This window comes from Ornithorhynchus anatinus, chromosome 3 (assembly GCF_004115215.2).
Source record: "Ornithorhynchus anatinus isolate Pmale09 chromosome 3, mOrnAna1.pri.v4, whole genome shotgun sequence".
Taxonomy (NCBI): Eukaryota; Metazoa; Chordata; class Mammalia; order Monotremata; family Ornithorhynchidae; genus Ornithorhynchus; species Ornithorhynchus anatinus.
In genome coordinates, this window is record NC_041730.1 from 26,601,039 (window position 1) to 26,629,007 (window position 27,969).

Here is a 27,969-nt window from a genome sequence, read left to right on the forward strand (position 1 = left end):
TACAGTGCTCTGTACCTAATAAGTATCCAATAAATACCATTAATTAGTAATTGTTCTCTATAGTGTTTCTCCCAGTCTATAGCTTCCTTAGATTTTATGCCATTGATTAAAGATGTTCATTCATTCAATTCAATTCAATTGTATTTACTGAGTGCTTACTATGTGCAGAGCACTGTACTAAGCACTTGGAACGTACAATTTGGCAACAGAGACAATCCATGCCCAACAACGAGCTCACAGTGTAAACAGGGGAGACAGACAACAAAACAAAGCAAGTAATCAGGCGTCAATACCATCAAGATAAATAGAATCATAGATATATACACATCATTAACAAAACAAATTGAATAATAAATAATATATACAAAAACGCATAAATACTGTGGGGAGGGGAAGGGGGGAGAGCAGAAGGAAAAGGAGGGCTCAGTCTGGGAAGGCTTCCTGGAGGAGGTGAGCACTCAGTAGGGCTTTGAAGAGGGGAAGAGAGTTAGTTTGGCAGATTTGAGGAGGGAAGGCATTCCAGATCAGCAGTAGGATGTGCGCCAGGGGTCGACGGCAGGACAGGTGTGAACAAGGGACCATGGAGGTTAGCAGCAGAAAAGCGGAGTGTACAGGGTGGGATGTAAAAGGAAAGAAGGGAGGTGAGGTAGGAGGGGGCCACGTGATAGAGAGCTTTGAAGCCAAGAGTGAAGAGTTTTTGTTTCATCTGAAGCTTGATAGGCAACCATTGGAGGTTTTTGAAGAGGGGAGGGACATGCCCAGAGCATTTGTGTAGAAGAAAGATAATTTGGGCAGTGGAATGAATAACAGACTGGAGTGGGGAGAGACAGGAGGAAGGGAAAGCAGAGAGGAGACTAACACAATAAGCCAGTTGGAATATTATGAGAGCTTGTACCAGCAAGGTAGCAGTTTGGTTGGAGAGGAAAGGGCGGATCTTGGTGAACCTCTGGTTTATTGCACGTTGCTTTCCACCATGGGTTTTGTTCACCACAAAGAGTTGTGTTAGTTCTCAATGAATAAATCATCAAATAAATCATCAAATAAATCATCAATAAATCATTACCTTTTTGTAATACCCAAATCACAACTCTGCCTGAACTGGTCTATTGTTTTTTGAGTATTTCAGATTCATGGTTTATGTGAAAAGTAAACTCAGACATGTTAACAAAGGATAAAAGAGATAATATATGATGCTCAGTTCAAAGAAAGATTATATTGTTAATAATGATAATAATAATCATATAATTTATTAATTCTTACTATGTGCCAGGCACTGTACTAAGTACTAGGGTGGATACAAGCAAATTAGGTTAGACCCAGCCCTTGTTCCATGTGAGCCTCATAGTCTCAGTCCCCATTTTACACATGAGGTAACTGAGGCACAGAGAAGTGTAGTGACTTGCCCAAGGTCACACAACAGAAAAATGATGGAGCCAGGATTAGAACCTATGACCTTCTAACTCTCAGGCCTGTGCTCTATTCACCATACTATTGACATAGCTGTTCTTAAAATAAAAGTGACAGTCTACTTCCCCATTGGTATATTTTCCAATGTTCCATGACATTGTGATTGGGAAATTCTTTCTGATGTCTAACTCGATAATACCTTTAGACCATTTAATTTACTTCCAACTTGCTGGGTCCTCAGTTGAAATAGAGATGATGTCTATCATTTATTACCTCAGGAAATGAGTTGATAGGAGATATTAGTAGTTTCAAAAGGGGGGGTTGGATAAGAGGTTATTAAAGGAAAAAGGTAGGGATGATGGATACTCCATATCCAACCAGATATTGGGATACAAAGGAGGGGAACACATTACCCATTTCTTCCTGCTTTCTCTAGTGCCACATTTGGAGACAGAATACTCTTTTGGATGGACCCTTTGGTTCTGACTCACTGTAACGTACTTGACATTGAAATCTTGCCCCCCTTCAGTTTCTTTAAATTATAAAAACCCAAAAACTTAAAATTAAGGCAATTTCCAACATTTCTAATGGATCAATTATCCTTTCAAATATTCAGGTTCTGTAGTGAGTTGCACATTTATCTGAAGGTTCTGTTGGATGCTTAAAATATCAACACCTAAACTATACTGTGGTTCATTCTTACTTTATGTTCATAGATACAAAAGCTGATCTTGATTTAGCACATTAGTAATTCCAAATGGGAATGTCTGTTACTCAGGACTTGATAAAAGTAATTCAATTTTTTCATAAGCTTTTAGCCTATTCATTTCTAGGCATTACTTAAAAAGAATAGCAATTATCCTCTGAAAAAAATGAAACACAGGAGGATATGTCTAATTTAAATATCGTTTTTCCAGCAGCAGGAATTTATTCTACTAATCATCTAACTGAGAATTAGCTAGTGAGATATTCTAAATGTTTATAAATTTAACTATATACACAAAAAAGTATTCCTTGATGACTAAATATCACATTTTTCAAGCCATTTGTACATTAGAAAATTTAGGCCTTAGCTATCATAATTTTTTCAAATTCAGCATATAAATAGCAGTGTTAATAAGAGAAATGATTTTCAGATGTCAGTCATGGTGAGGTGTAAGAAGCTAGTGCTAAAATTATCAGATTTATTATGCTTTGTCAAAAACTAAATATATAAAGAAAGTCTCTGGTGAGCATTTATTTCCACTGTATAATGTTTCACGCATTTTGACACTTGTAATTACAATAGAGCCTACAACTGAAATTGCCAGGACTTCTTTTCTCTTTTTTTTTTTCATTTTTACTTATTGAGCCAATACTGCTAAAGAAGAAATTGATAGCAGTATTTATCAAGTGCTATGTGTGAAGCCCTGTCTTAAACACTGGGAAGGATACTGGAAGAAGAATGTTAGGCACACCTCTCCCACATGGGTCTCATAATCTAGAAAGGCACAAACAAAGACACATGGGTTTTATAATCTAAAAAATGAACAAAGAGAAAATCAATCAACCTATACAATGACTGGTATTTCTTGAGCACTTATTGAGTGCAGAGCACAATATTAAATTTTTATGAGACTACCATAGAGTAGGTTCCCATGATCTTTGCCTGAAATCCAACAGAAAATTAATCTCCCCCCCACTTCAAAGCCTGATTAAAGGCACATTTTTTCCAAGAGGCCTTCTAGGCTAAGACTCCCTTTTTCCTTCTCCTACTCCCTTCTGTGTCATCTTGACTTAGTCCCTTTGTCCTTCCCCCCTCCCAGCCCCACAGCACTTTTGTACATATCTATAATTGTACTGATGTCTGTCTTCCCCCCTTTAGACTGTAAGCTCATTGTGGGCAGGGAATGTGTTTGTTTATTGTTGTATTGTACTCTCCCAAGTGCTTATTTCAGTAGTCTGCACACAGTAAGGGCTCAATTCATTTATTCAGTCATATTTATTGAGCATTTACTATGTGCAGAGCACTGTACTAAGCACTTGGAATGTACAATTCGGCAACAGATAGGGACAAACTCTGCCCAACAATGGACTCACTGTCTAAACAATAAATACTATTGAATGAATGGAAAAATGATGCAGTTTATCAGTCAATCAATCAGTGAGCATTTACTGGGTGCAGAGCAGTGTTCTAAGCACTTGGGAGTGACAAAATAGCAGTCATTCATATTTACTGAGAAGTTAATGTGTGCAGAGAGCTGTATTAAGTGCCTGAGAGAGTACAATATAACAATGTAACGGACACATTCTCTGTGGTCGACACTTTCCCTGCCCACTACATTTCTCTTCTGTCATTAATTCCACTTCCATTATTTTAAGGAATACAATGACAAAAAGACTTTATGAACAGAGCACAAAGATACCAAAGAACCAAATATTCCTACTGAAATGTTCAATTGCTTTGAGTTTGAAGGACCAAGTAAGATGTGTTGATGGATAAAGCATTACAATCCTATTTCCACAAGTGACCATGTGTGAAAGATTTCAAAAGTGGGTAATTACAGAAATTCAGGAAAGTCAGATGTATGGATTTCATATATTCAGGTCCAATTTATCATTTAGGCAAACTTGAGATTTGCCCCAACCCTATGTTTGAGAAGGACCCTACATAGGCATCAAGGAATTAGTGTTTAATCTCAGCTCCACCAGTGAAGTGACCAATAATGATAATAATGATATCATTGAAGTGATTCTATTTGAGAAGTACTGTATTGAGCAGTGGCATAGATACAAGATAGGTTCTGCACAGTCATTCCAATAGCCACACAAGGTTCAAATTCTAGATAAGAGATTGAACAAGTATTAAATCATATTAAACAAGCATTAAATCCCCTTTTTTTTTACAGGGGGCAAACTGAGGCACAGAGAAGCTAAGTGACTTGCCACAGGTCACACCGAAAGGAAGTCATAGCTAGGATTAGAATCCAGGTCTTATGACTCCCAAGTCTGGACTCTTTAGGCGATGCTGCTTCTGAAAATAATCCTAGAAATGCTGGCTAGGGAAAAGCTTCTTCCATGGAGGATGGGAAAAGATGGGAGCAGTCTGACTTGCACTGCCGAAGTCCCAGTTGAGGCTTAAATTGAGCCTACATGTATACGACTTTTGTGGATTGATATCTTATGTGTTTCCATAACTTTAGGTTCATTGATTTTAGGGAGGAATAAAATAACAACCCTAGCCAAGAAACAGATTTCCCTGGTCACTAGCAATAAATTGCTAAAATTAGCTGCCTAAGAACAACCTGAAATTCCTGCGCGTTCTATGAGTCCCCTTGGTCTGTGGACTCTCCCACTCAGGCAGGAGCTGTCTTATGAAACAGAGAATAGTCTGAGGAGCCAGTGTTCTGATTAGAAAATAAATCTGTCAGAATCAGAAAGATTCACAAAGGACAGTTTACCCGTGTATACTCCTGGGCAACTGGGGATGTTTATAGAAAAAACACGAGGACAGTGGTCCTGCTGGTGAAAGGCAAGTACATTCTGTGACCAAGATTTGCTCCCTCACTCTTATTTTCTGCAAGATACAAAGTAAATGAAAATATATGTTTTGGAAGGTATTCTTGTCTATTGATTAGATTCTTCAGCAGGAAACTCTGGCAGCAACCAGCTTTAGGTGGGTAGTTTTAAAATCACAAGGCTGTTCTGAGTTCAGAGGGGAATTATGAAAAGTGTGAGGTAACAGAGGCGTGCAAATATGCCACTGGCAAGGATCTGCATTTCTTATTCATTTGTGTCTCCAGCATTTAGTAAAGGGTTCTTGCACAATGTAGGTACTAAAATGCCTAATATTGATATTCCTGTTAATAACTCTAGGTTCTGTGTGTTTAAAGTATTACATTAAGAATATATTCAGCTTCTGATCAAGTATAAACTCCATTTTTTCTGCTATATTTGTAATTCACCAGAGTTCACGATCTGTTATTTATTTTGGCTTTTCATCTGTCAAGGCATTATTTGCATTCATTCAGATTGACTTTAAACTTGTTTTTGTGGTACCATTTTTTCCAGTTTTTGATATTAGCTTGAAATAGCTCATTGTGGGCAGGGAATGTGTGTGTTATATGCATTCATTCATTCTATCTCATTCTATCATATTTATTAAGGGCTTATTGTGTGCAGAGCACTATATTAAGCTCTTGGGAAAGACCAATACAACAATAAACAGTGACAGGCCCTGCCCAAAATGAGTTTACAGTCTAGAGGGAGGCATACATCAATACAAATGAATAAAATGACAGATATATACATAAATGCTGTGGGGCTGGGTGTGGGGGAAGACCAAAGGGAGCTAGTCAGGCCAACACAGAAGGGAGTGGGAGGTGAGGAAAAGTGGAGTTTAGTCTGGGAAGGCCTCTTTGAGGAGATGTGCCTTCAGTAAGGCTTTGAAATGGGGGAGAATAATTGGATTTGAGGAAGGAGAGCATTCCAGGCCAAAGGCAGGATGTGGACCAGGCATAGGCGGTGAGATAGGTGAGATCGAGGCACAGTGAGAGGTCAGCACCAGAGGAGAGAAGTGTGTGGGCTGGGTTGTAGACGGAGAGAAATGAATAAGGTAGAAGGGGGCAAGGTAATGGACTGCTTTAAAGCCAGTGGTTGTGTTGTAATCTCCCAAGTGCCGAGTTCTGTACACTGCATGTGGTAAGCTCTCAGTAAATTGATTTAAATCTGTAGATGGCTTCAATGAGTATTCAGGAATTTTCCACCCTGCTAGACAAATCTGTCTAAAGTGACCTAATATGTCAGTAATCAGAAAGCAATCATGGTTAGAATATGTTTTTTAATGATATGATCATCAGGAGTTCTATGTTGACAAGGATCATCTCTCAGTAGTATTTTCTGGATGCCTATTGTGTGCAGCACACTGAGGATGTTGGAATTTGATTCTCTCTTTGTTTAATACAGCTCACATGTATTTTGTTTGAGCCAGTCTTATAGATGAATAAATTAGAAGGGCTTAGTGATTCAACTTCCGAAAAACATGAATTGTATATCAGTTTTAAGAGACTTTGTCAGAAGTATTTTGATTTTTCTCCTTTAGAAAATAGTGGAAAGGGCAGGATTTTGGAGTCTGTTTGCCTTTGAGACTATATGACATCATTATAGACTTGCTCCCAAAGTTGAAATTAATCTAGGAGTCTTTTCCACTATAAAATAAGTTTATATTTTGCACCAGCCCCTGGGACTTTCTCTAGTTTTTTTTTTCCCTTTTTTTTTTTAATTGGTGTGATGGTAGGAACAAGAGACAGGAAGTACATGCATGATGAAATTTGACACTATTTCATTTGCCAGGAAGGTAGCCGTCTGAAAGACGTAACTATACTTTGCTGTGGTATTTGTTAAGCCCATACTATGTGACAAGCACTGTACTAAGGGCTGGAGCACATACAAGATAATCTGCTTGGATGAAGTTCCTTTCCCAGATAGAGTTCACAGTCCAAGTAGGAGGAAGTTCAGATAATAATAATGGTATTTGTTAAGAACTTACTGTGTGCCAAGCACTATTCTTAGCGCTGGGGTAGATACAAGATAATCAGTTTGTCCCATGTGGGGCTCACAGTCTTAATCCCCATTTTACAGATGAGGTAACTAAGGCACAGAGAAGTTAAGTGGCTTGCCCAAGATCACACAGCAGACAAGTGATGGAGCTGGGATTAATATGCACGTCTTCTGACTCCCAAACCTGTGCTCTTTCCACTAAGCAACACTGCTTCTATTGAATCTCCATTTCACAGATGAGGAAATGGAGACACAGAAGTTAAATAACTTGCCCAAAGATACAGCAGCAAGTGGCAGAACCAGGATTACAACCAGTCCTCTGGTTCCCAATTTAGTGCCTTTTCCACTAACTTATGCTACTTCTCTAGAGTGCCTTATCTCTATAATCACTGAAGAGCAGTATTTTGATTATACTGAATCCTACATTGGTATTTTCAGTCTCATACTGACACCTGGATAATAACTCACTGTCAGTAGTTTCATCTCGGAGAATGGAGGACAAGGGCATGTATGTGAAAGACAGCAAATCAACCAATTTATCAGAATGACAACCACGGTCAAATTTCTTGCATAATTCAGAATCAAGCACAATGGTGTGGTAGTCACTTCTCCATATTGATACAGTTGCTTGAATGTAGTCATGGTCAAATGAACAACCTATTCACATTGACGAGATTGAAAATTTTCTCAAAGTCCCGTTCAAGGGGAGAAAGAAACATTAAAGGAAATATAGACGCATCCCTGAACCTGTTTTTATGACAATATGATAAAAGGAAATGGAAGATTTAGGGTAAAAAATGTAATCCTTGTTGTAGAATGATGAACTCAGCTGCGATTGGTATTGAGACATGAAAATGTATATAGCAGAAAATAAGAGCTGGTGACAGATGACATCGCCTTGTCAAGCTGCCAAGTGAAACAGACCAATCAGAAATTGAAATGCGTGGGGCACAAGCTAAAGTGATTTGATGGGGGTGACAGGATTTGATTGAAATACAGTGGAGGGTGTTGTTTATTGTAAAACTTGTGAGCTGATGGATTAAAGGTCACTCTGTTCCAAAGCCTGCTGCAGCAGAGCACCTGAAGCAGCTATCTTTATAGGAAGACTGCAAATGCTTGAAAGGGTAGTAGAGAGGGGCCTGAGGGTTGGGTATATAGAAGGAGGGTGGAGGAAAGAGAACTTGTCAAATCTCTACTTTTAAGTAAAGTATTCCTTTAAATTTTAAGGTTAATAATGTTTTTGCTTTGAAAGATGAGTATTTGGGAAAACATACCCATGAGGATGGGTCTTAGGGTCTTCAGGTGCCCTTTTTTTCCTGGAGTCTAATGTTTTAATTAATTTTTGCTTACAGAAAGGATTCATCTTGCACTCTCTTAAGCATTTAGTACAGTACTCACCATTCTGGTCAAGAATGGCTTTCAAGAACATGGAGATGGTAATAACAACCTTAGGGTGAACAATCTGGCTGTCTGTGGAGGAGAATGTCCTTCTAGCCACTGAAGAAGACAATAGATGAAGTTGGGTCTGGTTTTTACTCCTGGCAGTGAAGGCAGACTCCACCCAGAAATCCCCAATGCCTCTGGGAAGTGTAGGCAATCAGACCCTTTGCTCCCTAGGATACATAATGCATCCTTTTTTCCCCCTTTCTATCCTTGCAGTTTCTTTCCTGATTTTAAACCAGGCCTGATTGGAGAGTTTGAGGGTTTGAAAGCACACCATTCTCACTCAGTGACCCAATTGTCAAACACTTTTCAAGCTATCTGTGTTCTCTGATTTTCTACTATAACCCAGTCCTCACATTTTGCTCAACTAATGCTAACCTTACCACTGTACCTCAATCTTATCTACCTCATTAAAGCTTTCTATAACCTTGCCCCCTCCTATCTCACCTCCCTTCTCTCCTTTACAACCCAGCCCATGCACTCTGCAACTCTGGTGCTAAACTTCTCACCATCTCTTGCCATTGACCCTTGACCCAAGTTCTAGCTCTGGCCAGGAATGCCCTTCCTCCTCAAATGTGCCAGAAAATCACTCCCCCTGCTTCAAAGGCCTACTGAAGTCACATCTCCTCCAAGACAACCTTCCCAGACTAAGACTCACTTGTCCTCATCTCCCACTCCCATCTACATCACCCTGACTCACTCCCTTTGCTCTTTCCTGCCTCCCCACCCCACAGCACTTATGTATATATCTGTAATTTTATTTATTTATATTAATGCCTGTTTACTTGTATTGATACCTGTCTCCTCCTCTTTAGACTGTGAACTAGTTGTGGGTAGGGAATGTGTCTATTGCTGTATTGTACTTTCCAAGTGTTTAGTTCAGGTCTCTGCACATAGTAAGCACCCAATAAATACGATTGAATGAATGAATGAATCTACCTTGCCACCGACTCCTTGCCCACTTCCTGCATCTGGCCTGGGACACCCTCCCACTTCATATTCAAAAGTGAGAAGCAGTGTGGCGCAGTGGAAAGAGCACGGGCTTTGGAGTCATGGCTCATGAGTTCGAATCCCAGTTCTGGCACTTGTCAGCTGTGTGACTGTGGGCAAGTCATTTCACTTCTCGGTGCCTCAGTTCCCTCATCTGTAAAATGGGGATGAAGACTGTGAGCCCCACGTGGGACAACCTGATTCCCCTGTGTCTATCCCAGCGCTTAGAACAGTGCTCTGCACATAGTAAGCGCTTAACAAATACCAACATTATTAACATCACTCTCCCCACTTTCAAAGTGTTATTGAAAGGACAATCCCTCCAAGAGGCCTTCCCAGTTAAATCCCTCATTTCCTCTTTACCACTCCCTTCTGTGATGCCCTTGCATGTGGATTTGTACCCTTTATTCACCCTTCAGCCCCACAGCACTTATGTACATAGCCATAATTTTTTAAATTTAAGTATATTAATGGCTCTGTCCCCATCTGGACCGCAAGGTTGTTGGGAGCAGAGAATGTGTCTACCAACTCTGCTCTATTGTGTTCTCCCATTGCTTAGTACAGAGCTCTTCAAACAGTAAGAGCTCAATAAATACAATTGATTGACTGAACACCACTGCCAGGGATGCAAATGAGAATGGTGCAGTGCAAAGTATTGTCACCATAATCAATTCTTTTGTACAGGTTTTCAGATGTGAAATATCAGGACCAAGGCTCATTCAGTGTTGTAGATGAGACTGTAGATGTTGTGATGTAGATCATACCATTGGTTGGTAGTAAATGAAATGGTACCCTGATCCTGATTTATTAGATTGTTCTGATTATTCTCATCTTTAAACAGCAGAATAATATAAACCAACATAGGCACATCAGAGCTTTGATATACTATAAAGTGAAAGTAGAATAATAATAATAATAATGTTGGTATTTGTTAAGCGCTTACTATATGCCGAGCACTGTTCTAAGCGCTGGGGTAGACACAGGGGAAGCAGGTTGTCCCACGTGGGGCTCACAGTCTTAATCCCCATTTTACAGATGAGGGAACTGAGGCACAGAGGCACAGAGAAGTGAAGTGACTTGCCCACAGTCACACAGCTGACAAGTGGCAGAGCTGGGATTCGAACTCACGAGCCCTGACTCCAAAGCCCGTGCTCTTTCCACTGCACCACGCTGCTTCTCTATCTAGTAGAAAATGGAGTACCTCACTGAAATAAAAACAAGTGCTATGTTGGCTGAGTTCACAACACAAAGGATGGCACGTCAAAGTATTGGTTAGATACAGGTTATTATTGGATATTCAGTTACTTGAATTATAGTCCTTCATCAAATCACTCAGTAAAATGGATCATTTCAGATCTTGATATTTTAAATATTTAAACCAATCTCATTCTTGATTATGTGTGTTTGTCAGAGACCCTATTGCAGGATGGAATGCTGATGATAGAAATGCGATAGAAAGAGCTCTGATTCATTTAAGATTCAGAAGACAATATTGGAAGATGAAATATATCCTTCCTCTTGGTCTTTGCAGTTTGGCAGTCATAATTTTCCATTAAATTTATTACATGCAGGAGTCTCATTTCCAAATAACCTTTGTGTGGCATCATTTTGTCTGCTTTGGTTTCAAATGTAAATGTCCCAAATGTTTGCAGTAACACTGTGGAAAAGACATTTGTGGAGACTGTCACAATAAATGGGGCAAACAGAGGCTTAAATGACTGGGTTTGGAAAAGTGCTGCATAATATTATGACTGATAAGAATGTTTACAGATATGCAAACTTGAATAGTGAGATAACTTAGCAGCCTTCAATTTCCAAGACAAACAATGACTATTTACATTAGATAAAAAGGCATTGCTGGCTTCTGCCATGTGTTGAGAATACTATAATGGTCACCTAGGCGATTTCCATTCTAACATTTTAGAACTTGGTCCTCTCTTATTTAGAAGACTCAATTTCATCCATAAAGGCTAATTGCACATCAGGGAGGCTGTAGGATGGTATTTACAACTTGGAGTAACTTTCTTGGCCTTTATTTGATGAACATCAATCTTCACCTAGTCTTCAGCTGCAGATAATATATTGAAAGTCCTTTCCAAGCCCTTAGTACAGTGTTCTGCACATAGTAAGTACTCAGTAAATGATAATGATAATAATGGTATTCATTAAGTGCTTACTATGTGCTGAGCACTCTTCTAAGCACTAGGGTAGATACAGGGTAATCAGGTTGTCCCACGTGAGGCTCACAGTCTTAATCCCCATTTTACTGATGAGGTAACTGAGGCGTCGAGAAGGCAAATGACTTGTCCAAAGTCACACAGCTGACAGGTGGCGGAGCTGGGATTAGAACCCATGATCTCTGACTCCTAAACCCGTGCTATTTCCACGAGCCATGCTATTTGTCTTATCTATCAATCTAAATACAATTGAAAGAATGAATGAATGATAACCCAAGAGCTACAGTCTATTGTAATGATAATTTTGTGACTAGAATGATAATAGTTGTGGTACCTGTAGAGTACTATGTACTAAGCACTGGGGTAGATACAAGATAATCAGATCAAACCCAGTCCCTATCCCACACACAGCTCACAATCTTGGTAGAAGGGATATAGCAGGCATTAAATAGCCATTTTATGAATGAGGAACCTTATGCTCAGAGAAAAGTAACTTGCCCAAGTACACATAGCTGGCAAATAACAGAGCTGGGTTTCTCTTTATGGCCAAGTGGAAATTGACTTGAGAGTCAAAGGACCGAGGTCACAATTTACTGCTGTGTGACCTTGGACTACTCACTTAAATGGCCTGTGCCTCAGTTTCCTAAACTGTAACGAGGGATATGAAGCAGCGTGGCTCGGTGGAAAGAGCACGGGCTTGGGAGTCAGAGGTCATGAGTTCGAATCCCAGCTCTGCCACTTGACAGCTGTGTGACTGTGGGCAAGTCACTTAACTTCTCTGTGCCTCAGTTACCTCATCTGTAAAATGGGGATTACTGTGAGCCTCACGTGGGACAACCTGATTACCCTGTATCTACCCCAGCGCTTAGAACAGTGCTCGGCACATAGTAAGCGCTTAACAAATACCAACATTATTATACCTGTTCTACTTGGACTGAGACTACCATGTGGAACAGGAACTGTGTCTGTCCTGAATTTCTTGCATACACCTCAGTGCTTAATACAGTGCTTGGCACATAACAAGAGCGTAGCAAATACGGAAACTGTTGTTATTATTGAACATCTCTAGTTGTATGTCCTGCTGACATCTCAAACTTAACATGTCCAGAGAACTCCTCCTTTTCCCACCTGAACCCTGTCCTTGCCCAGACTTTCCAACACTGTAGGCAATGTCCTAAGCTCTGTCTCACAAGCCCATAAGTTTGGCATTATCCTAGCCTCAAATCTCTTATTTAATCCATCTATTAAGCTTATCACCATAATCTCTTCTGTCAGTTCTTCCTTCAACTTCTCTAGAATCCAACCCTTCCTCTCCATTGAAATTACTGCAGCTCCAGCTAAATAGTTATTTTATGCCACCTCAACTCCTGCATCAGACTTCCTGCTGACCTCCCTGTCTCCTGTCTCTAACAACTCCAGTCCAGATTTTGCTCTGCTGCCCAGCTCGTTTTGTCTAAAAAAACCCAAAAACCCTCCTGTACATAGCTCCCCATTCCTCAGAAACCTGCAGTGGGTTCATATCCATTTCTGCATAAAACAGAAACTCTTTACTAGTAGTTTTAGAGCACTGTCATCTCTCTTCCTCCTACCTTACCCTATTTATTTTTCTACTACAAACTAGCCTGCATACTTTGATCCTCTACTGACAACCTATTCCCATACCTTGCTTTTGTCTGTCTTGTCACTGACCCACTGTCCACATCCTCTAGCCCTCAAGGCCCAGAATGTCTTGCCCCTTTATAGCCAATAGAATACCACTCTCCTCCTTATTTTCAAAGCCCTCCTAAAATCATATCACCTCAAAGACACTCTCTTGACTAAGTGTATCACATGTTCCCAAGCACTTAATAGAGTGCTCTGCTCTGAACACAGTAATGTTCAATAAATACCAGTTAAATGTTCAATAAATACCAGTGATTGATTAATTGAGTCATGATATGGCCTGGGTTGCATTAAGTTTTAATAGGGATAGAATGTCTGTAATGAAGGTCTTTTGTTGATAATTTTCTAAAACAGCTGGGCCTAGTGGAAAGAGAATGAGCCTGGGAGTCCCCTGAGTTCTAATCCCATCATCTGTTTGCTGTGTTTGCTGTTTCCTATGTGACTTTGGGAAAGTCACTTATTTTCTCTGTGCCTCAGTTTCCTCATCTGTAAAATGGGGATTTAATCCCTATTCTTCCTCCTATTTAGACTCTGAGCCCTATGGTGGCAGGGACTCTGACCTGAGTAACTTGGATCTACCCCAACACTTAGACCTGTGCTTGATACTTAGTAAGTGCTTAACAGATACCACTATTACTAAAGTGGGCCAACATGGTTTGAACCTAAATTTGAGATTCTAAATCATCTTTTGAATGAATGGTTCTCTTATGTTTATGAGACCTAGGGAGTAGACTTGCATTGCAGTATGGTGGAGCATTCCTAATACTTTCAAATGGGAAGCAGAAAGGAAGGTGCTCAAGGAGCACCTACATCTACATCTCCTCCCCTGTTCTCTCCTCCTCCCTTCAGGCTCGTATCTCCTCCTTCCTCCAGGACATCTCCACCTGGATGTCTGTCTGCCACCCGAAACTCAAAATGTCCAAAAGAGAGCTCCTTATCTTCCCTCCCAAACCCTGTCCTCTCCCTGACTTCCCTGTCACTGTGGACAGCACGACCACCCTTCCCGTCTCACAGGCCTGCAACCTTGGTGTCATCCTTGACTCAGCTCTCTCATTCAGCCCACACATCCAATCCGTCACCAACGCCTGCCGTTCTCACCTTTACAATATCATCAAAATCTGCCCTTTTCTCTCCATTAAAATGGCTGTTGTGCTGGTACAAGCTCTCATAATATCCCGACTGGATTATTGTGTCAGCCTTCTCTCTGATCTCCCTTCCTCCTGTATCTTCCCACTCCAGTCTATTCTTCATTCTGCTGCCCAGATCATCTTCCTACAGAATCAATCTGGGCATGTCACTCCCCTCCTTAAAATCCTCCAGTGGTTGCCTATCAACCTCCGCATGAAACAAAACCTCCTCACCCTGGGCTTCAAAGCTCTCCATCACCTTGCCCCCTCCTATCTCACCTCCCTTCTCTCTTTCTACTGCCCACCCTGTACACTCCACTCCTCTGCTGCTCACCTCCATATTGTCTCCCATTCATGCTTATCCCGCTGTCAACCCCGGCCCACGTCCTGCCGCTGTCCTGGAATGCCTTCCCTCCTCATATCTGCCAAACTAACTCTCTTCCCCTCTTCAGAGCCCTACTGAGAGCTTACCTCCTCCAAGAGGCCTTCCCAGACTGAGTTTCCCCTTTTCCCTCCGCTCCCCCTCCACTCTCTGCCCCTCCCCCTTCCCTTCCCCTCAGCTGAGCCCCCTTTCCCTCCGCTCCCTCTCCCTTCCCCTCCTCCCCCCACAATTTGCTCCTTCCCCTCCCCTTCCTCTCCCCTCAGCAATGTGCTCATTTGTATATATTATTCAATACCCTATTTATTTTGTTAATGAGGTGAACATCCCCTTGCTTCCATTTACCGTGATAATGTTGTTTTAGTTTCGTTCTGTTTTGCTCTGCTGTCTGTCTCCCCTGATTAGACTGTGAGCCCGTCATTGGGCAAGGATTGTCTCTATCTGTTACCAAATTGTACATTTCAAGCGCTTAGTACAGTGCTCTGCACATAGTAAGCGCTCAACAAATACTTTTGAATGAATGAATGAAGGAGCACTTTATTTAGAACAGAATGACAGAGACCATTTTAGAACAATTAGAGGAATGATGACACGATGTTGGGCTGTAACCTGAGGTCTATGGACTCACTGAATCCTGAACTGGAGAACTGGATAATGCTTTCACAGTTTAGTTTGGGAATATACCCAATAAAATAGTCAGATAAAATATAGCCAAATATATATTGAGAAGCTTGGCATCTAGAATCAGTTAACCCATATGAACGCTATCTCAACCACACTCTTTTTATATATACACATGGACAAATATGCAGTTAGATGAATATGTCTGTATGTACAGCACTTCATATGTGTGAGATCCAAAGTATTAAAATAAGATTTAAAAAAGAATAAAAAATTCAGTTTTCATTTTGAAATGCCAAAGAGAACTATCATTGTTCAGAAATCTTTAGCTAAATCTTTGTGAGAGGTCAGGATGAGATAGGTGAAACGAGGTACAGTGAGTAGGTTGGCATTAGAGGACTGAAGCATGAGGGCTGGGTTGTAGTAGGGGAGTAGCGAGGTGCGTTGGAGGGGGCAAGATAATTGAGTGCTTTAAAGCCAATGGTAAGGAGTTTCTGTTTGGTGCGGAGTTGAATGGGCAACCACCTCAGGTTTTTGAGGAGTGAGGAAAGATGGACTGAATGTTTTTGTAGAAAAATGATCTGTCAGTAGAGTGAAGAATAAGCTGGAGTGGGGAAGACAGGAGGCAGGGAGAGCTGTAAGGAGACTGATACAGTAATTAAGGTGGGATAGAATAGGCAGGAGGGATAATGGTGCTGTCTACAGAAATGGCAAAGTCAGGGGAAGGACAAGATAATCAGGATGCTCACAGTCCTTGTCTCACATGGGACTCACAGACTTAACGCCCATTTTACAAATGTAGTAACTGAGGTAGAGAGAGGTAAGTGACTTGCCCAAAGTCACACAGCAGTCAAGTGGCAGACTAGTATTAAAACCCAAATCCTCTGATTTCCCAGGCACACACTTTTTCCACTAGGTCACTCTGCTCTTTGTGATCTGAAAGATTTGAGGTAGGGAAGGGAGTTTTGGGCAGGAGAAAGAGCATGAGCAAAAGGTTAGATCCAGAATGAAGTGCAGTGAGAAGATTAGCTTGGAAGGAGTGAAGCATGATATTTGTGGTGTAGTAGGAGAAGACAATAAATGAGGGGGAAGGGGTGAGCTGGTGAACAGCTTGGAAGTCAGTGGTTAGAAGTTTCTGCTTGGACGATCCAAGGGCTGTTTTTACCCATTTTCATTAAGTGTTAAAACTTTGTTTCCTTTGCAGTTCTTTCCTGTCATGTGATCTTTAATGCTCCCTAAAACTCTCCCCTGTTAACCTCACCATCCTCTCTACAATCATTTTTTTTTTCCCTTGGCAAAGTTTTGACAGATGTTCTGCCCTCGTGATGTTATGGATTATATTTTAACAAAGGGATCAACATCTCATCCAAGTACCTTTGACTCTGGAGGGAAATAACACTTTTAGGTAGAAACCTGCGGTATACTTGGACATCTGCATAATGACAAAAATTAGCATAGGTTTACACAGTGCACTGCTTGCTTGGAATTTTGATGTTGTTGAAAGGAACAGAAGGTTGTAAATTTCATGGGGGGAAAAAATCTCAGGAGGGTGAGAAACCCTGAAATGAAATCAGCCCAATATGAGCAAGCTGTTGAGAGTGGCTGAAGGGTAATTGAAATGGAGAGCTGTCTTCATCAGCATTGTTATTCTGCTGCTATGAAACCAGAGAGAAATCTTACTAGTGCTTGGAAAATCCTGTTTTACCACCTAGATTTTAGAGATATTTGAAGTTAGGTTTTAGCGATAGACATACAGCCACATTTATTATCTGGAGCCTATTTTTTAAGTCTTAGTCTAAGAAAAGTATCAATTGAAATTAGTCACCCAATGTCAATGACTAACACTTCAAGAAATCCAATAGCTTTGTAAATTCAGACCTTGAGGTTTTTGTGGCCTAGTGAAAAGACATGATTCTAGAAGTCAAGACACATGAGTTCCAGTCCCAGGATTACCATTACTTGCTCTTTGATCCTAACCTCGCTCCACAGTCCTCAGTTTTCCCATGTACACAATGCAAATAATTTGTTCCTCTTTCCACACTAGTGGTAAAAGTAAGTGGTGATAATTGAAGTGAAAATACTTTGGAAAAATCAATACCATTTGAATCTAAGATGCTATAGCTAAATGGGAGGATCACAAAATCTGAGTTTTGTAATGTGATATTAATGTTTGACTGAGTTTAGGGATGGGGCTCTGCCTGTGATCAAAATAAAAAATGTACTGTCAATTTTTTGCATTCAAGATTCAGAAATTATTTTCAAAAATATTATTCACACAGAACTTGATTATCAGATACCCAACTTAACAAATACAATATAAACATACCAGCCTCAACTATTATTATAGTAGGTCATGGGTTCTAATCTGGGCTCTGCCACTTGTCTGCTGTGTGACTTTGGGTAAGTCACTTAACTTCTCTGTGCCTCAGTTAACTCATCTGTAAAATGGGGATTAAGACTGTGAGCCCCTAGTGGGACAACCTGATTACCTTGTATCTACCCCAGCACTTAGAACAGTGCTTGGCACATAGTAAGCACTTAACAAATATCATTATTATTATTATTAATTGACAAAAATAATTTTTTGTTATAACCTGAAACACATGTATGCTTATGTATTTAGATATGACTTTCATTCTGATGGACTGACTCTATTTATGGCTAGACTTGAGAAGCATTTTCCAGACACATGATGCTTAAAAGGCTAAGATCATTGTTATGGAAAGCTTGTTTTTCATGCATTTTCATATGTTGATCATACTAAAACTGAAGTAATAACCTGCTGTAAGAATTTTGTAATAAAGACTGTCTCAGCGGTAAAGACATGAAAAGCAATGGACAACTAGTGTCAGAGATTTTACCAATATCAGAATAGCTATGTAAAGTGCAAGAAGACATTATTTAATTTTACAGGAATTCATTATTTATACTGGTAATTTACTTATATTAATGTCTATCTCACCCTTTAGACTATACAATCATTGGGGATAGGGAAGATGTCTACAAGCTCTGTGGTTTATACTCTCCCAAGCACTTAATACAGTCTTCATTAAATACCATTGAGTGATTGAATAAAGTCAACTTGCATTGTTTACTTTGATGATTACTTTGATGGTGGCATTGTGTATTAAATTTGTTAAATAATTACAAAGGTATTTTCTGGAGAGAAGACTATTTAGATATTTAACATGTACAGAGGTGAGTTTCACAACACTATGGAATATGTATCTATAGCTATCTATATTTATTTGCACATACATGTGCATTGTAAGTAAATATTTCAAAACGATATAACTAAATAGATAGTGTTGATTTGGGGGTTTACTACTGAGACTGGAAAAACCATAAACAACAAACTTTGCCTTTTCTCCATCCTTACCTCCTTTGACTTGGGTGATTCTTCTTTTTGTGGGGAATTCTGAATTCATGTGGAATTTTTCCACTAGCATGAAAAAAAACCGACATCTCTCCTCTCTCTTCCCTTTTCTGTGATTTCTGCCTTAAGAAAATCTTAATTAAACCAGGTTGAGAACATTGTAAGGTCACATATACCAATCTGACTTCGCTACCTCTGGTTTAAGCTCTGAGGGATGAGTTTGGGCAGCAAAATATTTACTGAAAATTTTTTTCTCTTTGGAGGGAAAAGTCAGTAAGGAGTCTTTTCTTGTGGCTTTTTCATTAGGGAGAATTGTATAGTGTTTATTCATTTAAGAAAGTAATTGCCTTAAATGTAGTTTAACTATAGACTTATTTAGAATAATTGTGCCTTAGCTGTTTTAGAAAAGCTTCTGAACACTGGTACTGTGTGATTTCTTGTTCTCTACAAATACTTACTGTAGGTAATGGCAGAAACACATTTAACATGACATAGCCATCTTATTGCAAATGTATGCAAAAAGGGTTGTCTCCAAATAGTGCTCTTTATCCAAATTGAGCCTTTATATGAACTCATTTTCACGGAGCGTTTAATGATAAAAATATAGTTTCTAGAACTTGGCTTCAAAACTCTATTCATTTTAGAAAATTCTTTACTGGCATAGAAATTTATGCCAAAATATTCCAGAAGTATTTGCTAAATATTTTGCTCCTTTTGAACATCTGCTTCATTAAAACAAACAATAGATTCTCAGAGTAATTTTTATTGTTCTTATCTTATTTCATTCAATCATATTTATTGAGTGCTTACTATCTAATTTGGGGATACCTTCCTTCCAAGCATCATAATCAATGGAAGAATATATTCTCAGTGTGGTCTAGTAAAAGAACACAGACTTCTGAGTAAGAGGACATGGGTTTTAACCCCAGACAGCCGCGTGACTTTTGGTCAAGTCAACTTCTCTATGCCTGAGTTTCCTCACTTGTCATATTGGGAGTAAAACCTACTCCCTCCTACTTGGACCATAAGCCCCATGTGGGACAGTGACTGAATCACCCTGATTATATTTTATCTTAACCCAGCACTTGCAACAGTGACTGGGACTTAGAAAGTGCTTAACAATCACTGTGATTATTTTTATCAATGAATTTGTTCCATCTGTGCATCTGTGTCTGCTATGACTACTGGGTAAGCATTTCTATATTGCATGAACATAGAAATGTCCAAACACTACCATGAATGCTTTGGGGTCTTATTTGTTCTGCTTCATTGGCTTCAAAACCTTCTCAGAGCTTCTGCTGTGAGTGAATAACTCCATTTGTAATTCTAGTATGCCAGACTGCTCTGTCTTCTGTTGCTGTCTGCCAGATGTCCATAGCCATTGCCAAGGCTTCACTTCATTGTATTTTCAAAATGCCCCTTTGATCCTCTGTTTAAGGTTTCTCCTTTTCAGTTCATCATACAGCAACTGTTTTGGTCTCCTTCTGTTTTCTGTTCTCCTCACACGTCTCCTCTTGCTCACACTCAGGCTTGGAACTATCCTGTATTTTTGGCCTGGAACTGTCAAACACACCTAATTTGACAGATCACAGTACTCCTCATGTTCTTGAATTCCTTTTTGAATTTCCACTTCGTCAAACCAATCTTTCCAATTAACACTCCAAATCCCAAATCACATTAACCTATCAGATCACCTTTAATGTATCTTTATCTATCTATGCCCTCCTCCAGAACTTGTGTGTATGTATACATGTATATATATGCATATATGTACATATGTACCATCAATTGCATCATCAGTTATTAATCCAATTAACTATTTGAAAATATTTTTTTCTGCCTCAAATCACATTAACCCATTAAATCACCTCTAATGTATCTTTATCTATGCCCTCCTCCATAACTTATGTGTATATGTACATATATACGAATGCCTATATGCACATATGTGCAATCAATTGCATCTTCAGTTATTAATCCTGATTACTCTACTTGCAAATATTTTTATATCGGTCCCAGTAGAGTAAAATTTCCCTTGAGTGTAGGAAATGTGCCTTGCAATCCTGTTTTAATTTACCAAGCACTTAGTTCAGGGCTCTGCACTCAATAGTAAGTACAACTACTATCAGTCAGTCCACCAGTGGTGTTTACTATGTGCAGATTACCATACCTACTAAGCATTAGAGAGAGTACAATACACTAGAGGAGGTAGAAATGATCTCTGTCCCCAAGAAGCTTTGACAGTAGAGGGAGAGGCAGATGTTAAAATAAATTACTGATGAATACGACGTAGGTGCTAGGGGAGTAGGGTGAAAATCAAAATGCTTCAGGGGTACAGACCGAAATGCAAAGCTGATGCAGAAAGGACAGCTTAGACAGGAAAGTGAAGGCTTAGACAGGGAAAGCCTCTTGGAAGGGATATAATTTTAGGTGGGCTTTGAAAGTGGGCAGAGTGTCGTGGGATGTTCTCCAATAGAGCGGAAGTGAGATGAATGGTGAGGGATTTCCAGGCCAAGGGAGGATGTGGACAAGGGTTTGGCATCAACAAAGATGAGATAGAGGTACATTAAGTAGATTGATGCTAGAAGAACAAAGTGTGTGGGTTAGATTAGTAGGAAATCAGGGAAGAAAGAGAGAAAGCTGATAGGGTGGGTTTCTTTCAAGGGTATTTGTTAAAGCATTCAATTTGTGCCAGACACTGCATTTAGTGCTGGGGTATATACAAACTAATGAAGTTGGACATAGTCCCTGTCCCACATGGAGCTCACAGTCTTAATCCCCATTTTACAGTTGAAATACTGAGGCCCAGAGAAGTGAATTGACTTGCCTAAGGTCCCGCAGCAGTTAAATGTGGAGCTGGTTCTTCTGACTTCCAATCCTGTAGCCTATCAACTAGGCCATGCTGATTCTCTGTTTCTATTATTTTTACTACTATTACTACAACTGAATATCATTCATAGACTGAGTGTATCCAGGTCTTCAGTTTTAGTTATCCTGTCTTATTATTTCATTATAAGTATTCTATATATGAAGCATTGGTGTAATGTCCTTTAGCTGGTTGTGGGCAGGGGACATATCTGCTAACTCTGTTATGTTGCACTCTCCCAAGCACTTAGTACAGTACTCTGCAAATAATGAGCACTCAATAAATATCGCTGATTGATTGGATGTGTTATCTGTGGTAATTTCAGGAGTCACAGCCATAAAGTGTTAAGACACTGTTATCAGTGCCTGATATCCCTGATAACCTGTGCTTTGGTTTGAATCGTGATGCCACCTTGGCCCCTCTCTTTAAGTATCAGTTCTCAAAGAACCCATCTTTTTGATTAATCTATCCTTACTTCAGTGTCAGTGTGCAAATTAGGTAGCGGAATTGAATTGAAATCCTTAGCTATGTGTAAGGTTTACCAGATGCTGCGACCATATGTAACCTCCATCTTCAGCTGTCAATCCATATCATTTTGTTGATAAAGTAGAAACCACTGATGTAACTTTATGAATGTGTACACCAAGAGGCAGCCATCAGGGATAAGACTATTCATTCAATAATATTTATTGAGCGCTTACTATGTGCAGAGCACTGTACTAAGCGCTTGGAATGTACAAATCGGCAACAGATAGAGACAGTCCCTGCCCTTTGATGGGCTTACAGTCTAATCGGGGGAGACAGGCAGACGAGAACAATGGCAATAAATAGAGTCAAGGGGAAGAACATCTCATAAAAACAATGGCAAATAAATAGAATCAGGGTGATGTACATCTCATTAAAAAAAATAAATAGGGTGATGAAGATATATACAGTTGAGCGGACGAGTACAGTGCTGAGGGGGTGGATGGGAGAGGGGGAGGAGGAGAGGGAAAGGGGGGAGAAGAGGGTTTAGCTGCAGAGAGGTGAAGGGGGGTAGAGGGAGCAGAGGGAGAAAGGGGGGAACCAGACTAATTCATGGCCTTTGGCTGATGATCATAACAAGCTGAGTTCAGAAGTTCTGAAGCAACAGTTCAGTATTTTCACAGTTCTTGCTGAGTCCTACTTGTGTCCTCAAGCACTGCTGTGTAGAATTACTTAAACAGGATGGAATCTAATGAACAAACCTTCTTACCTTGATATAACAGTATATATTGAGGACCGTACCTCATTCCTTGCATAGTGGATAGAACACAGGTCTGGAAGTCAAAAGGGCATCAAGTTCTCCTACCTGGGGCTCACAGTCTTAATCCCCATTTTTACAGATGAGGTAAGAGAACCACGGAGAAGTAAAGTGACTTGCCCAAGGTCACACAGCAGACAAGTGGAGGAACCAGGATTAGTACCCATGACCTCTGACTCCCAAGCCTGTGCTCTTTCCACTGAGCCATGCTGCTATAAAATGGGGATTAAGACTGTGAACCCTATGCAGGACAGGGAGTGTGTCCAACCCAATTTACTTGTATCCACCTGAGGGCTTAGTACAGTGCCTGGCACATAGTAAAAACTTAACAAATACCGTTATTATTATGATGTGAGACTTCAGTCACTCTCTGCTGAACACTGTATTAGTGCTAGGGAAATACTCAAGTGATTATCACACAGGAGATCCTGGCCTCAGGAAATCATAGTCTCTAAGAATCAGGTGTCCCGTGAAAGTGACAGTATATTCCTTGACAGCAGGGAGAGTGTCTACTGGCTCTAACGTGTTGTACTCTGAGCACTCCCAAGTGCTCCGTTCAGTGCTCTGCACAGAGTAGGTGCTCAATAAATATCATTCATAGATCGATCGGACTACAGCATCCCTAACCTAACAAGCGGAACCTGTTCAACATTCTTGCCCGATCCATTAGAGTGGGAAAATGGTCAACCCCCCAGAGTTGTATTGGTGGGTTAGAAATGTCAATTTCATGGACCTTGGCCCTTTATGACATGGAAAAAATAAGAAAAAGTCTCTTCAGTTCAACTTATCATGATGTGCTTATGGGATCCTCATCACATTAAGACAGTTAAACATTTTTAAAGCTTGAGTCTGATGTTCATCAGATGTGTTTTTGAGGTTTAAAAATGCCACAGAGAGGTCTTCATTTTGATCCACGCTTTGTTACCGTATTGAAGGCACAATGCAATTTGGGAAATTCATGGTCAGTAATGAGTAATGATGTACTAAGTATAAAATCTTCACATTCAAAATAAATGTGAGAATCTTGACTCTGCTAGTCTGTTGAAGAAAGAACCAGTGGGAAACAGTGGAAGGAGAGCAGGTCTAGGAGTCAGAGGCCCTGGATTTTAATCCCATCTCTGCCCCCTTGTGACTTGGGGACATCACCTCACTTCTCTGGATCTGTTACCTTATCTCGAATATGGAAACTAAATAACTACTGTCCTTTTTTCTTAAACTGGGAGGGACAAATTGGAAAGGGACATTTATCTATTATAATAATGATGGTATTTAAGCGCTTACTATATGCCAAGCACTGTTCTAAATACTAGGGTAGATACAAGGTAATCAGGTTGTCCCACGCTGGCTCACAGTCTTAATCCCCATTTTACAGATGAGGTAACTGAGAAACAGAGAAGCTAAGTGACTTGCCCAATGTCACACAGCTGACAAGTGTTATAACCTGGATTAGAACCCACAACCTCTGACTCCCAATCCTGTGCTCTTTCCACTAAGCCACACTGCTTCACCATTATGCTTGTATTGCATATACCCCAGTGTTTAGCACAGTGCTCTGCACATAGTAAGTGCCTTAAAGGCCCATTATCACTACTATCATTATTGTTATTAACAATAATAATTATTAAAAATAAATTTTGACAATTTTAACATAATTGTGAAAATATAGGAATGGAATTCACTATCAGACTTACCTTTGGATTTATCCTCGAATCACTATCAGTTTGTTATTCTTAGGGTATCATTATTCCTATAAAATGCATGATATCCAATGCCTGGGACACCTAAATTAAAGTCTGTCAATAAATGACCTCCTTATAAATATTGAGAATTTTCAAATACTGAAGTCACTGACTTTGTATACCTGCAGTAAAACCAACACTCATATGTAAAGAATAAAACCTAACCAATCCCATCTACATGTTTCTTTATGGGACTCACAGCCTTATTTTATATTACATAAAACTGAAATCTTCAGCTAAAATTTGGCATAATTTGCACCAGTTGGCTGGAAGCCCGTGGAGGCACCACTTACAGGATTTTGTTCCCGGGGATTGCATCCTCGTAGGTTCTGATTGATAACTGCTTGAGGATGGTAACTAACCTCATTGTTTTGGTTTTTTTTTAAAGTTTTAAAACATAAAGTGTTAGTGTTTGGCTCTTTTTACAATTAAAATATTATTCTTTTTTGTTGTATTGAGACACTATAGCCAAACATAATTTGAAATTTGAAATGCAAATTGCATAGCTAGGGTATTAACTTTCAAATTAAGCACCACGGGTGGGTAACATTAAATTCATTTTAAACCAGTAAAGTGGGTTAATACCTTATCTGCATTTTAGATAACTCCCCATTTAGTCTTCCTACACTTCCCCTCCTGCTTCTCAAGGAATATTTTTTCTTCCCTATTGAGCCTTTACAGTTACCCCACCCCTAAAGGAAATCTTCATTATTCCTAAACCCTCACCTTCATTATTCTAGCCCTCAAGGCTTGACATCAAAGTTGAGGACAGAAGCTCTGCATCAAGAATTAGGAGGAAACGGAGTAGGGTGGGGAGAGGGAGTGGAAGAAAAAAAATGGAATTGAACAAGCAGCTGCTGAACTTTGAACAGTGTGAGACTATATGGTAGAGCAAGGAAAGTACCCTATTAAAGCAATTCCTTGAGGATTTATTTGTTCACAAAGTGATAGATTTACTTCTGTATGTTTTGGACAAAGTCAGCTATTTTCAGCAAAATCAATTCTGCTCCAAAGTGATGATGAAATGTTGCTGGGTAGACTATTATATTTGTTAATCATTTACTATGTGCCAAGCAGTGTAGTAAAACTTGGCATAGATATGTCCCACTCATGGCTCACAGTCTAAGAAAGAGGGAGAATGATTCACCCCTCCCCCCACCCTCATTTTACAGATTAGGGAATTGAGGCATAAAGAAGGTAAGTGACTTGTCCAAGATCAAACAACAGAAAGGTGGTAGAGCTGGGATTAGAACCTTGGTCCTCTGATCCTAAGCCCATGCTTTTACCACTAGGCAGCATTGCTTCTCTTGATCTAAAAAGGAAGTAGCATTCTATGATGATTGTGAGGGAGCGATTTCCAGGGTCATTGGGCCTTTGAATTTTTGGTTCATTAACAGAAATAAGCAATTGGTTTGATTCTCTTTTATACAGATGACCCTGAGAGACCAGCAATAACTCATGGAATTTATTAATATGGGAACATCCTGAAAATATACATCACCCAAAAGAAAATAACTGGATTCTCCATTCCTTAAGCAGAAGACCCATCTAATGGAAGATTGTTGACAGGTAAATGAAATGATGATTTATTTGCTCTCCTTTAAATTATATTTTTTTAATTAGTACTTAGATAATTATCATTTTCTCTCCCTTTGTATGCACATATGGTTATGATGCCTAGACTCAATATCTGATCATTTCATTTCTAAGATTTTGATTTCAATCTGTGGTGAAAGGAGAATGAAAGGAAATATATTAGAAATCGTGATTTATGTGAAGGAGTGGGTGCTGGACTATGTCTCAAGCAGATGATTTGAGCATTTTCCTCAGAGCTCAAAGGGAGACAGAATGGACTGTCCATATTAGGATGAATGATGGAGGTACATAGTTTACCACTTGCCCCTCTTACCCCCACATTTGGGATTTTCTGGGAAGGAGAAGGGGGTCATTAATATGAAACAAAATGTTTTAGAAAGTTGTCTGATGTTTGTTTTTGTTTTGTTGGGTTTTTTTTTCCCCACTCAAAAACTTGATGAGATAGAATGGTTTGCCTGAAGATGTTTTCTGTAAGATTGGCTTTTCAGAATGAAACAGTCAAATGCAGTGAGTAAATGGCTACTAGAATTCTAAGAAATTGGTGGGGTTATGCAGTGTCTCTCTACAGATCCAGTCCTACAGCTCACTTTAATATCTGCTCTATTTTCTGAATTGGAAATACTTCTTTTGGCTCTTGATTTTCTCCCACCTTACCTTTAATAGTAATAGTGATTTAAGCATCAGTTAAAGGAAGATGGTTATATTTACATTCAGGACTCAGTGTATTATTTTCCCAAGCAGTATTTCTTATTATAGGGGAGAATGCAGTGTCATGCTTGAACATGGGCAATTAACAAAATGAACTGTGTCCTCAATTTCATTTGAATGTTTGGAATTGCCTTGAATGGGTATATAAGGAGCAGACAGAATGATATACTGGAAATTGCAGTTTCTGAACTCTCTTGTCACAGTGTCTTCACAGTTCACCAACACATTTTATCATGATCATTTGATTGTTGAAAGTTAATCATGGACACTACAGAAAACGAAAGATTGACACTCATCCACAAAATGACCCCTTAAAAGAGAAGGCCGACAGCCCAAGGATACAAACTGACAGTCATAGAAAAATAAGGGAAAATAATTTGTATCCTATTAGGCATACTGGAGGTCTTGGATTATTTACCATCCTCTGGAGACTAGAAAGGACTAGTGACTAGAGGGAGTGACTAGATTGAGATCTGTGGTCCTGATTCACAGAAGACTCTCTAAGCCGCAAGTTAAATTTCACCATTCCCTTTCTTCTCTAGATTTACCTTGTGTATACTCAATCTGTCAAGGGTATATATTAAGTACATAATATGCAGAACACTGCACTTAGAATTGATATGAGTACACCACATGCAAAATACATTGTCTCTACCCTCAAGGGGCTTGCAATCTAAAGGGGCAGAGAAGTAGACCTCATACATTATTGACAAGAAGTGGGAGCAGGAAGAAGAAGAAGGACATGAGATTAGTAATGTCTGTTAGTATGGAAGAGCAGTATAAATAATTGAAAGCATAATTCAAATACAGAAACACTGAGGCGAGGTATAAAAATGTGTTTTGGGTTTTACTTGACTTGGGGTTTTGGGGATTAATCAAAGGAACCTTCTTTGTTGAGAGATGATTTTAGGAGGGCTTTGAAGATGGTCAGAGCTGTTGTCAGGCAGATTTAAAAGAGAGGGGAGTGCCATACAAGGGGAACATGCAAACAAGATGGCTGTTAAAAGCAAGATGCAGTAATAAGATGAGCTGGGGAGGGCAAAGAATGCCAGCTGAGG

At 39.7% G+C, this 27,969-nt stretch overlaps 1 protein-coding gene across 2 annotated transcripts in view; it reads left to right on the forward strand.

The window, feature by feature from the left end:
- Positions 1 to 27,969, forward strand: part of LRRC4C (leucine rich repeat containing 4C) — a 979,945-nt gene that overhangs the window by 585,792 nt on the left and 366,184 nt on the right. For both annotated transcript variants that reach the window (XM_039911426.1, XM_029061284.2), the window contains one exon: positions 26,039 to 26,176. The gene's annotated coding sequence lies outside the window, so the exon portion shown is untranslated. The remainder of the gene's footprint in view (positions 1 to 26,038; positions 26,177 to 27,969) is intronic.